This window comes from Dermacentor silvarum, unplaced genomic scaffold, assembly GCF_013339745.2.
Source record: "Dermacentor silvarum isolate Dsil-2018 unplaced genomic scaffold, BIME_Dsil_1.4 Seq975, whole genome shotgun sequence".
In the NCBI taxonomy this organism is placed as follows: domain Eukaryota; kingdom Metazoa; phylum Arthropoda; class Arachnida; order Ixodida; family Ixodidae; genus Dermacentor; species Dermacentor silvarum.
In genome coordinates, this window is record NW_023607043.1 from 51,675 (window position 1) to 65,370 (window position 13,696).

The 13,696-nt window shown below is 49.8% G+C and overlaps 1 pseudogene; it reads right to left on the reverse strand.

Annotated features, from left to right (window-relative positions):
• Window positions 1-1,087: 1,087 nt before the first annotated feature.
• Window positions 1,088-12,597, reverse strand: LOC119435874 (dual specificity tyrosine-phosphorylation-regulated kinase 2-like; annotated as a pseudogene).
• Between the last annotated feature and the right edge of the window lie 1,099 nt (window positions 12,598-13,696).

The window sequence follows — 13,696 nt, forward strand, 5'->3', positions numbered from 1 at the left end:
TGTAAAGTACCATTATTGCAGCACATCAACTGGAATTCACTTCTTGGCACAATGTTCAATGGTGATGATGCCATCACACATATATCTGGGCACCGGTGACTGCACAGCAGATCAAGGTTATCTTACACTGTGCAGCAGATGCATTGAATGCCCTCACATAGGGTAAGGCAACCATAGTAAGCAATTGCTGACCATACCTAATAAAATAAACCATTCCTTCCACTTTAGCCTTTAATGCTGCAAATGATGGACGAGACGCACTTGTTCCATTAAAACCTGTTAGTTATAGCTCACTTGACCATTAAACCTCAGTGATCCAGCAATGCATACATTCTTGGCATCCCAACTTAAATGGGAAAAGGAATCACTCAGTTGTTATAGCAAAAGGTGTATTATAGAAACTGAACTAAGGGAACCTGATGCATTAATGCACCATAGTTTCCATGCCCAACACTATCTGCCATAACGCAGCTCAATACAATGCTCACTTAATTAGCACCTCATTTTTTGTCATCTGTACAACACTGTAGACTCTGGTACACTGGTTGCACTCAATAAAAGGTCAAATGTAGAACACCAAAGTTCTGGCCATCCATAGATGAAAACAATGTCGTCGAAATTCGTAAGTTTTTCTTGAAAACAAAGTCCTCCATGGCACAAAATTTGCCTGGAGGAAACTTTAGCTTTCACTCTGTCAGAACTGATGTGTGTGGCCACGCTACACAAAACGTCCTTCACAAGTTACTGGAATGAGAGCCTGATAAGTAATCTACATGCTGGCAACTTGCCTTATCACGAAGCTGCACTTGGTTTAGGTAAGCACAGATGATATGCCGAGATATGGGTGTAACTCCAATAAATGACCCCATGTCATTGATGATTAGGCTCCTTCAGCACTGGAGCTCTTGTTTTCAATCGCAAAGGAGCTCTAGCTTGGGCAAGGCAATCAGCTGCCTCCATCACCAAGTTCTAGCGAGACGTGAACAATCAACCGGCAGGTGTAACACAGATGACTGCCTCCAAGCTGCAAAGTCATCTGTACCACCGTAACACAGCCAAATAAAGACTAGAAGAAAGCCTAAGTGTATAAAAGTTCATCACACATTGTTTAATTCCAGTCCACATATGTACAATGCTGGAAGTTCACATAGCAACCGCGCACACACTAAAATGCACACACTCACTTACATGCACACAAGCTATTTCCACTGCCACTAGGTCGCAAAAAAAAAAAAAAAAGAGTAAGAGACGGTCCACCACGCCGCAACATTCCACAATTCACTAAGCACTCACAGAAGCGTCCTCTGTACAGGGTTCGGCAGACAACATTGACGCCACCAATGGCTGAAGGTGCACGAATCCACGTGACACCTGCACTTGACTAAAAGAGCATCGTCGTCTCCTCTCCTCCCAAGCCCCAAACATGAGATAGACAAAAAAAAAAAAACAATACACCCGAGGTGAAAAGCCACAGTGCAATGGCTTCAGTCTAAGACACAAGATAGGGGGAGAGCACCAGCACACAATTACTGTGTGGTGTCTTCCTCCCGTACACTGACATACACAAGATCTATAGACTTGAACACAGCAATTAGAGGAACAGAAAGTCAACAATGCCAGACACCCAGAGAGCATGGAACTCGGAGGGCGCGGCAGCTCAACACGAGACCATACAGCCGTGTGGCGTGTTGCAGAAAGGTCCACGCACCAACTTATGGGTCCCTAACAAGTGTCAGGTCGTCACAAATGATGCAATCGTGTGGGTGAGGTCGGCAGTAGGCACAATCGCAGCATTCTAGGTTAACTCGATCTTGCAAGCTACACTTTAAACCATGCTGCAAGAAAAATTTTCAACATTAAAGGTCAATCGTGAGCAGCGAGACACAAACCAGGCAATGCCATTAACTTTTCTTGACGAAGCAACCAAATTAACAGTTAACTAGCATGCATGCATTTGCATTGTTGCATTCTTGCTCTCAAAATGTCTGTCACAACAATTGTGCATAAACCAGTCCATCAGCGATTTTCACTTGAGTAAAATTTGTGGCCGCGAAGGGCTGCTAGCCTGGCCTGAGTCAAACATCAGTGTCTGCACAAGTAAATTTTACACAAGACATTCCATCACAAATCTTGGGCCTGCAAATCACAAGAGAAGCCGACCAACAAACGTTAGCATGTAGCAGCAATTGCCATTCTAAGTCCAACAGTAAGACTGCGACGCAATGCGAAGATGAATTCTCGGCTGTGCTGTAATGGTCATTGCCCACACCATCTGCATCATCTGCGGCGACCTTCATTTCATGATACTACGACAGCTCACAAATGCACACAAGTGACGAGCAAAAGCGTGTCCGTAAACAAACACCCACAAGATGCGTGTATGTTGACCAAAACTGCACAGGATGCAAGAGTTGACCTTGCATTACGCGCAACACATGTCACGGAGAGAGAAAACCAAAAAAGAAAGTTTTCAGACAAGACACTAATCCCAAGGTCTCCATGGGGACCAAGTACCCAATGCGGCAGGGATGGTGAAAAGAGCCTTCCAGTCTAGTTCAGCTACTGCAATCTCGTCTGCAGCAACGACTTCAGCCGTGCCAGAGATATAAGAACAAAGGAAGTGCCCGACCACACCCTGTCACGCCCTCTTGGCAAGACCACCAAGAGTGAAGTGCTTTGTCAAAAAAAAAAGAGGGAAGTAGCTCACAGCACAACACTGAGTGTTAGCAGGTGCAAGACACTAACCGGTTGCTCCGCTTCCCAGTTCTGAATGCGGCGGCCCAGCTGCTGAGCCAGCCGCGTCGACAAGCGCCCTTGCTCAATCTTTCAACACAGCTCTCAGGAGACAGAAGTGCTGAGCAAGTCCGCGGCCAACAAAAACACTGCGACCTTCTGGAGACAAAGGATGCACCTCAGAGCAGCAAACAGACGGGGGCACCACAGGACAGGCGACTCAAGTCTCTCTGTAGCTCTTCTCAAGGTGGAAGGACAAAACGGAACAGCTGCCAATAAAACCGAAGTGGATCTTCGGAAAGGCAATGCGGAATTTACAAAAAGAAAACACTAAGAAACAAACAAACACGGTGTCGTCGATTACACCAGAGCAGGGGCAAAGAGCGGAACCATCCTCCGGCGACCCGAGCTGCCACAGAGTCGCACAGCACGGTGCGACCCTTTCCTAAATAGAACCAACCCCTGGAAGACGGCAGCCCCGGAGAGATCGGTGCGTGCTGGCGGCACGACAACTTATACAACACTAAGCTGCTGCCCGGGGTGCCACACATTGACACCCCCCCCTCGGCAGAACGAGAGCTATTTAAATGCTGCCCCACCGTGCGCTGCAGAGATGGGGTTTTGAGCAAGCCAAACAAGGGTCCCTCAAGTCTGGCAAGGACCACCTAAGCTGCACCAAGTTTAATACCACTGGTTTCTTGGCAAATGTGGTGTGACGGCACATCTGCAGCCATGCAGAGAAAGAGGGAAAGGGAACGCAATGAGGCGCATCAGAAGCGCGATGACAAAATGTGCAATGCTGCTATCTTATCTCTGCTCAAGGAACACACGTGACAAGACCCTCTTTGAAAATTGCTAGAATTGAAGACTGCACGTATCTCGTGGCGTGAGGGCTGGTGACTACGGAAGAGTTCGAAAAGTATGTTGGCATGTGTGCTTGCCTAAGTGACATTTCATCTAACTAGCCTGCTTAGCTTACACCGTGCTAACGGAATCCTACAAAGCTCCTGAATTTGCGCCACTACAACCGTCTGTGTGCTTGGAAAGGAGGCCTCATGATCGAAGTTCTTTAATCACATTAGGCAGCAGTTGAAGTGCCACTAGATGCTGCGTGCCCTTTTTGACCTTGACCAGACATTCTCAAGCAAGCTTCAGAGTGGCCACACAGTCTGCTATAGCTCTCGGGTATAGCACGACCCGACGTTAATGTTGCACAAAGCAGTGGTTACTTATGTAATGCAACTGATAATTAAACGAAGACATATTTGCCTAACGGATAATTGAACCCCTTCCTCCCCTTTGCTATTACGTAAAACCAAAATTCTACCTCACAAGCAATGTCCCACATCAAAAGTGATGAAACTAAGCCTTACAAAGATTAAGTGGCATTACAGGAAAGCACAGAGTCAAGCTGAATTCATTAAATTTCAGAAATAGCAAATATGTCACCTTTATCAAGAATAGGTGCTTCAACAACAGAAAACAGAGCAATTAAAAAATCTAGCTGGCAATGCCACCAGCAAATCTTAAAGATACCTTCCGTGATGTCATAATGACAGCCAGTTAATTGCACATTACTGAAAAAAAAAGAAAAACTAAGGAATTACCGTGCCATTCGAGCATTTCAAAAAAGTTAACATGCAGGCATCTGCAGATCCATCGAGCATAAACAAGCAGCTCCAGCAACCATGAAACACGTGACATCACACCAACGATAGTGTTAGTACCAAGATATGATAACAGAGAAAATTACAGACGTAAGTTCAGCGATCCTGTACAATCTTGTCCACTAATAAGCTGTCTTAGCCTGCCATCCAGATCCCGAGTTCGCTCTGGCTAAATTGGTTACAAACAAGTAGTACGTACCATTGAGGCAATCTTGTCAAATCTGCAGGGTTGCTAATTAATTGTCTAATTTTCTTATTAATAGCCTTTAAATAGCACTTAAGCATACGACACGTGCACCTGGTGGTTATCGGATATGACGCAAGTCCCAGCACACCGCCTTCGAGACTTTAAGCGCTCCACAGGCAACCAGCTTTAATCTCCGAGGTCTTGTTGAGGAGCTAATGGTTCCGAGTCATGCATCACTTGCGACAAACTATAGTGGCAACAATCTTTTTTTTTCTTCTTCTTCTTTAGTTTCATCTAATTTTGCTAGCTTCTTATGATGCATCCACTTGCATTTCAAACACGATATTTCGCACCGAGGCTCCACTATGCTCTCTTAAACTAGGTACTTTACATGGTCAAGAATTTTGTTGCAGTTGGGCTTTTAATGCTGGGAACAGCTGCATTCACTTTGCGATAGCAGAGGGATCATCCTGACAGCCCATATGCTGTCGGCATATATGTATGTATATGACAGCCCATATGTAGTTGCCTTAGTGCGCTTCACAACCATATGCCCCGGCTGCATGTTGTTACTAAGCAAATCTGTGTTTCCAGAGTTGCCGACAATAAAGTGATTGTAAACAGCCGTCTGCTTCTAGCCCCTACCACAACACAAAGCGCAAGTGCGTTCAGGTCATGCACACTTTCAAGAGCTCACGCGAGATTCATTTCGCGTTTTTATGTTCTAAAGCTCAATCTCCCATCGTTAGCCCCATAAACCAACATTGAATCGTTCGCAAGTAGTATTGCCTGCCCCTAGCACTCACTACAACACAATGCACAATTGTTTGCACCACATATGATTTGAAAGATAAGTTGGCCATTCTAACACAAAAAGTGCGTGTATCAACCCTTCACTCATTCATAAGCTGATGGAAACAATTGCTTTCTCTTCAAAGATGGGAAGGTGGATTATAAAAGCTGTTGATGAGAGACGTGGCTACATAATTCATTCATGCAGTACAAAGGCCCACGCACATTCAAGGCTATGTGTCTGCTACGTGTAGGCTGTAGAAATTGCTACAAATTAGCCTACATTCACTGAGAGAAACCAGATTAACAATGTCTGTTATTGAGGGCTACCAGAGAAGTACTTAACATGCACAAGGTGGGAAAAAAATACCCGTGAAGAGACCTATCAAGCAACTAGACTTAAGAGACACGAAGAAACGGTAGGCTTGGAAAGGAAAAGTGCAGAATGATGTGGTATTCAAAGAGGGCTCGTTTCAAAAGCATTGCTTAAAGGTGCGACACAATCTTTCACTGTTTGTCGACTGGCTATTTTCACAGAGGGTTCGTAACACTTGTCCACAGAACGCTACCACGCTAACCAAAACTAGTTTCTTCCAGTGCTCACCAGAGCATGCAAGCTTGAGGAGACAGCACAGCGCAACAAAGCCTCGCAAAGTAGAACCATTCCACACAGCCACAAAGTATACTTAGCTCACGAGAAAGAGAGTACAACGCCAGTACAAAATGCGCGTAACGCTGGCATGTCACAACATACAACAAGCATGTGTTGTTCGCGAGTAATGCGGCACCCTGCTCAACAGCGTTGAACCTGCAAAAGCACTTGAGCAGGTCACGCACAGATCTCAAAGAAAAGACGTGGTCCCAGCGCAAGCGAAAACTGGCTTCAATTAAAAACAAAAGCTGCGCGCAGCTATAAAAAGGAACGCCCCCCTCCCTCATCCCCAGGACCCGAACGTCCCCCCACAACCAACACCAAAAGGCAAAACACCGCGGAAGGGTAAGGGGAGACTGTTGCCAGCATTTCCGGACAGCGAAGCAATATGGGACAGTGGGGCAGCATAGGTGGCTTCCGCACAGAGGAAGGAAGAGCGCGCACGCCCGAAAGAGACCGCGGTTCGGCCAACACCGCTTTGCCATCCAAATTAAACTTCGAGCGGCGGCACGTCTGATGTGGCGGGAAGCAGCAAGGGACCACGCGAATGGGCATGGATCCAATGCCAGAGAGACGACGGAGAAAAGGGACGGGGAGTTGTTCCTGAAAGAGCTACAGCTGACTAATGAAAAACAGACCGGAGGTCTTCAACCTCGTGCCCGAGCTAAGGGGGGCGCATCGTCTGTCGTACGGTCTCGCACACGCAAGCCGTTTCAGAGCTGCCAGGAGGCCTGCCAACAGTCAATCGGTCACCGACCGCTTCCTGCACCCACACACCTGCATCGCAGAATGCACATTCAGGAACGGTCTTCACTCGAGCGGCACTGAAAGGAACCGACCCGGTAGCTTGCACATAAATGAGATTCATGCCACAGCACCGCATTTTACCCTTACAACCAGGAAGTAACGTCAATGAAATGAAGTGTGTGCAAGGCAATGTAAACTAGAACATGTTTTTGCCTTACTACGTTCAGCAATGTGAGCTACGTTGGCCAAATTCAGGCTCAATCATCGACTTTGGGGGCTGCAGGATGTTTTTGTAACTGAAAGGCCAGATTCCACAATCAGGTGAAACCACACATAGGGGATATTCTTTTGTTGATACCTGCCAACCTTGAAGATAAGCTCTGTCAATTCAAATTCTCTTTTAAGTTGAACAGTCCTTGTTTACTTTCGTGTAGATTCAGTGAACCTCCAATGACACGAACAGACAACTAAGGGCAATTCACATATTTGCATTTAAATTTATACTAGAAAACATCACCTTCACACAACTTGACACAATTTAAACATGAAACACTGCTAACTTTCTTTTCATCTCCCACTCCATTACAAAATGTCCCCCGAAAGTGTGATGCTGAAAATAAAAATGCAAAGAATAGTGGGCACACAAGACAGTAAAGAGAGTGACATACCTTCCTCTCACAGAGAGAGGAAACAAAACATGAATTGCAGCATCCGACTTTCCAGGGAACAACACAAAGTACCACATTGAAATTATTTTGAAGAAAAAAAAGTTTCACACTGCAATCTCTTCTAATGCTTGGCATGAACACCACCTGGGAAAAAGCATCCGCGATACTAAATAATCAGCAGTCACTGTGCAAAAAACAAAGCGCAGCTTGCAGCGCTTCAAGCATACAATGACCTACAACTAACTATCAGAACATGGAACAGCCACCTAAGTCAGATCTACCAAGAAGAGTATCTACCAAGAGTATCTACACAAAATGTTGAAGTAAAATAAAAAAGAAAAGACTTGAAGAGCACCACTATCTCACAACCACAGTTATCATTTCATCTAGTTCGATTTGACTAATCGCAATTGTTTGGGGCACAAAAGGGGAACCCGACATCAGTTCAGACTGACTTGTCAACTATTCGTTGGGCCAAAAAAAAGGAAACCCAGTGTTAAAGATCAGTGTTTCGTGTACTTCAATTTCACCACTCACGACTGCATAAGACATGACAAAACCCCGCTCTCAGCTACCTGCACCAGCAGTCGAAATCTACTTCGAATAGACCTGCGCCAAGTATCTGCACAGGCAGCTACAACCTATTTAAACTTGAATCCTCAAAATCAGCTAGGGGTGAAGAGATGGACCAAATGCCAACCACCACGTTTATGCTGACACACATGCTCTTTGTTCAAGCTCACACAATCGCTAAAAAGACTTGTGGTAGGCGAGGTCGTTTTGTCGAAGACAAAAAGAAAAAAAAAGCAAGAAGCTTTGCTAAGCCAGAGGTGGCGTCGCTAAGGCCGGAGAGGTCACGAACACCCAGTACCCCTACTGGCACATTGAAGAGCCGGGGCTATCGTCAGCCTCTGTGACGTCGACCCGAAGCCACTGCCCAATCAACACCCTCTCGTTCATTCAGTTCAACCATTGGAACGTTGTTGTACTTCGAAAAAAAAAAAAAATGACAGAATCGCGCGGTCAGAGCGACAGCCACCAAGGCGCGTAAATGTTAAAGAGGGGATTGCGCACTGCGCTGAGAAATATAGTCTGCAGTTTATCACAGGACATTGGCAGTAGTTCCTTCGTTTCGCCGCCTCGAGGAAACGACGCGTTCGCTAACGTTCGCGGGAACGGAATTCAAAAAAAGAAAAAAGAAAAGAGGGCAAAGAAGTTTGCAATCGATGCGATGCGCCCGCTCTTTCGTCGGTATACTTTCTTGTCCAGTTTTGAGCATTTGTTGCTGCTGCTACTATTTCTCTGATAACACCATTCTTTGGTTTTCGCTGGAGAGCCGCCGCGCCGTCGCTACAATTACGAGAAACAAAGTAAAGAAGAAAACTGAGTATTCTCATTTACAGAGTTTGGGCTGACAACGCACACGAAAGTGAGGAGGGAACGAGAAAAAAAAAAAAGATGAAAGAAAACCACAAAATGGCGCTTAAATAAGAAGCTGATCGGACAACGGCACTCGTGATTCTCATCACACAACAGGTCGTCGTTGGGCGGAGGGGGGGTTGGAAGAATATAGACCGGCGCCCGAGAAAACGCGACGGGAGAAACAGAAAATCGCACCGCTGATCCGACAAGGCGCATCGGCCCAGCGTTGTCCTACTAGGGATGCCAGCAGCATGAATCCAACATGGCGGCGGATGCGTTCACCGTGAACGAGAAGCCAGCTCCTCTGGTGATTCACATTTTTTTTTTTTTTTTTTTTTCCCCCACTGCCCCGAGCAATAAAGAAAGGACAGCAGCTGCTCAGCGACCGAGAGAAAGAATCATCGACAGAGCAAACCGCGCTAAGGCGAGGCGACAATGCGCCCTTTAGGTTTTCAAGCACAGCCGATGCAGCGACAAAGACGCGAGGTCTTTTTCTTCTTTCTACCTTCCTTTTGCAAAGCGGCAACGGAGTAGCGCCCCGCATAGGGAAGGGAAAAGATGAATAAATGAAGAAAAGTAGCCAAGCGCCTCCTCGCTCGCTCTCCAACCCAAATATAACCGGAAAGAGGGGTTCGCGGCGCGACCAACGAAAAAAAAAAAAAAAAAGTGGAAAAGTGCCCGCACAACCGACGCGGCCAACCAACCCGAGATGGGGAGGTGTACGACGGACGAAACGAACGTACTGTACATTAGGATGAGAACAAAGACGCGCCGAGCGAAATAAAAATGTGGGGCTTTTTCGCAAGTAGGGCTAGCACGTTAGCGCCATCCGTACACAAAATATCACAGATCTGCGGACTCGATTTAGCTTTCTTTTTTTCTTCTTTTTCTGCGGCAATCGCGTTTTTTCTTTTTTATAAGTCTTTCGCTTCTCGGTTTTTTTCCCCCCTGGCGCTTGCTACCATCAGGACATAACCAACCACGCCTTAATTGTGCCGCATCTGCAGACCTTCTTTTTGTTTTTCAAACCCCCTAGGAAATTTCGTGCGAGTGAGGACAAAGAAAAAAAAAAAACACATGCTAAAAAAAGGATTTAAATAAAACGGCAGTGAGCCACACAGAGGTCAAATGAGGTCAAAACGCAGGCGAGGTCGACACATATATATATCGACGGGGAACTCCTAAAAAATGCGTTCATCCCCGACTCAATCCCGAAAAATTTTTGTACAGACAAACAGGACTTCAGCGCACTCCGCGATAAGAGCCGACGCACAACCACGTGTTTTGCAAGGCAGGCAAAACGTGTAAAAAAAAAAAGAGAGATAAACTCCGCCACAATGAGATAGGAAAAGATTTTGGTATAGGCATGGTATAGGCATGCGTTAATAATTTATGCGCCTGTTCGGAGCCGGCTTTAACGGTCAACAACAGGGGAAACAAGACAAAAAAAAAAAAGTTGTTCCCACACAACGAGCGGGCCTCGACGGGCGAATTAAATCGTGCATCAAATAAATTCATTCGATCTCAGAAGAGGAGAGAAAAAGAGGTATAGCACTGCTGGTGGCGGAGTGTTAAGGATATTAGGATGGATGTTGCTTCAACTTGCCGATTTACACACGATGTACGCCGCTGTCTCGTCCGCGCGCTGTTTTTTTTTTTTTTTTACGCCACACGTAGAATAGTGTATAATCCGATGCAGGGTGGGAAAGGTCGCCTCGGTGACTGCTTGTCGTCATAGAACCAGGACGAGGGAAGGTGACGTACAACTACTTAACGCCGCTTCGTCTGCGGGCATTATCACCAACCGCCGCGGGTGTGAGTCACTAGACGACACCAAACGAAACAGCCACAACCGATGGGCTCCCGCCGGACAAAAAAAAAAAAAAAAAAAAAAAAAAAAAAAAACCCCACAGCTCAGCACACTAGTTCTTCGAAGCGCACGGGGGCCCATGGGAGCCGAGCTCTCCCACGGGAGATCCAACACTGCACTGGTGTCTCGCGTCGGGCCTTTTTCCTTTTTTGACACACAATGGTGGAGCCATGGGTCTCTCAATTTGACGTAACACGATGGAGGGGTCGGGTTCGTAGCCGGAGGGAGGGGAGAGAAAAAAAAAAATCCGCGCACGGGATCACCATCACGACACGGGATTGCCAATCTGCGGCAGTTTGAGCGTACTCGCGAGCTCGTCTCCCAGTCGGGTCGCCTTCGACGCGATCACCGACCTCGACGAAACGAGGAGCGCTGGGTCGTCGAGTCCGACGCCGTGGTCTGCGGCGTCCGCGGTAGCGCCGGCGCGTAGCCAGGCGTGCCGCAGTGCAGCCGCGGGCGTCATGCGAGTCGCTGGGGTCCCACTCGAGGCATCGCTTGAGTAAGTCACGAAAAAGGATCGTCGCAAACCTTTCAGAGCGTCGACCAGTCCTTGGAACCGGCGTCCGCGCAGCTTTCCGCGCCGCGACCGGCAGCGCCTAGCACGACGGCCGTCCGGTAGCGTGGTGACGGTGCAGTAGCGCGGGTAGCCCTTGAGCTGATGAGTTCTTGGCCCGCTTGGCCTTGTCCAGCAGCTTCTGAGGCGCGGCCGAGCAGCTCCATGATGCAGGCCAACTGATCGGCCTCGTCCTCGCCCGGCAAGAGCGGGTATCCCGTCAGCAGCTCGGCTAGGATGCAACCTAGGCTCCACATGTCGATGGGCATGCCGTACTTGCGCGAGGATAACCTCGGGCGCCCGTAGAAGCGCGCTGGATGTCGGTTACACGCGCTGGTGCTCGAAGCACGAGGAAGCGCGAATCGATGACCTTGATTGCCCGAGCGCCCTGCTGTTTGAGCAAGCACGTTCTCGGGCTTCAGGTCGCAGTGGATAATGTGGCTCCTGTGCAGCGCGTCCAGCCTGCAGCAGCGAGTGGGCGAACTTGCGCACCACTGCAGGGAGAAGCCCTGGAACTTGTTCTTCTTGATCAGCTCGTACAGGTTGATGGAGAGCAGCTCGAAGGTGATGCACGTGTGGTTTCGGAAGGTGAAGTGCTCCAGCATGTGATCAGGTTGAACGTGTTGTCGCGGTCCTGGCGGCGCAGAGTCCAGGATGCGGATCTCCTCCTGCGCTGCCGGTGGAACCGCTTCTCGTTGCGGACCATCTTGAGCGCGACGTGCTGGTGCTGCTTGTGGTCGTACGCCTTGATCACTTGGCCGAAGGAGCCCTTGCCGATCACCTTGAGCATCTCGAAGCGTACGCGATGTGGTCGTGCGGCACGTGAAGGTACGAACCTGGTCGTCGTCGTAGCCGCAGTGTTCGGCGTGCCCGGCGTACCCTGGCGCTTCTTGGCGTTGGCGCCGATGAAGTAGATCTGCGGGTTTGAAGATCTCGTGGTGCTCGTACGGGCTCTCTTGTGCATGTACTCTTCATCACCTGCTCCGGCGTGGCCACCAGTGTTTTTGCCCGCGCCGCCGCCGCCTCCGACACCCGCCTTGTTGTCGGGCGAGTCGCCGTTCTGGTCCACGTCGAAGAGCTTGTGCACGCTCGACTGGAACTTGAAGCCGCGATGGTCGGCTCTTGATGGGCGGCAGCAGCAGTGCTGGACCCGTTGCCGCCGCCGCCGAGCGCGACGAGTTGTTGTTGTTGTTGGCGGCGTTTTTCTCGATGTAGCCGGCCTCCGACGAGGGCGCCGAGCCGTTCATGTTGGCGATCAGGGACCGCGTCCGCGCAGGGGCATCGCGGGGCACTCCCGGGAACTCATAACCGCCGCTCGACGTCGCGGCCGCCACCGACGCCGCGCCGCCGCTCCACCACCCGCCGCGCCGCCGAACAAGAGACCCAGGCCTAGCGCGACATGGACGATCGGCCACTTCGGCTGCGCTGCACTGTGCCACCATTATCCCCGGCTGCCGCTGTGGCTGGCCCCTGTTGCTAGGTGGGGCCACGTCACTACGCCCCCTGCCAACGCCCAATGGCGCGCGCGCTCTCCCGTCACGTGGTGCGGCTTCGGCCAACCGCCGTGCCGCTGAGCCCCACCGCCCAATCAGCTGGTCACCGGGGAGAATGGCCTCCCCCCCAGGAGTAACGCACTCGGAGAGAGAGGGTCGACGACGCCGTCCGCTTCGATCGCGTCCTTCAGGCGGCGCCACTTGCCGGGCTAACTGGTCGGCTGCTGTTGCTGCTTGCCCGGCTTGCTGGGCCTGCTTTGCCTTCTGCCGCTGCTGGCCGTCTTGCTTGCGGAGAGGCTCGGGCAGGTTGGCCGGTGATCGCCGGCGACTGCTCGCTTCCTGCTTCGCCGCGGCGCTGTCTTACTTCCAGGAACCACGCGAAGCCGCGCACAGCGAGCGGAGAGGGACTGTATGATTGTAAATACAGGGACGTTCACCGATGCAGCGTGTGACTCAGAAGAGCGAGCTATACAGAAGAACTCCTATACATCGCCCCAGGCACGCGGACACAGACACAGCTGTTGTCGCTGCCTAGCTGAGGTCCTTTGTTTAACTCGTTCCGCTCCGGGGAAGCCCCCCTCCTTCTCCTCCCCCTTCTTTCCCTCCCACATGCACGCGGCTTTCGCTCGCCGAGTTCATTGTTCGGGGCAGGGCGAGCGGCCCACGCCAGAAACGAGTGGAGCGCGCGAGCATTCACTTTTTCTTTTGGCCCGCCAACACACTTCTTGCAAGTCTCGGCGGGCAAGTTTTCGCATGTTTCGGCGGCAAGCACCACACACGCGACCCGCCCTCCCCGACAGAGCGGCGGCGCTGGCCCTTCGCTGAAAAAAAAAAAAAAAGCGTTGGCGATGACCGCCCGCGACGGTTTCAGCTGAACTGCCGCGCCTATTCCTTGATCGCGCACCGGCATTC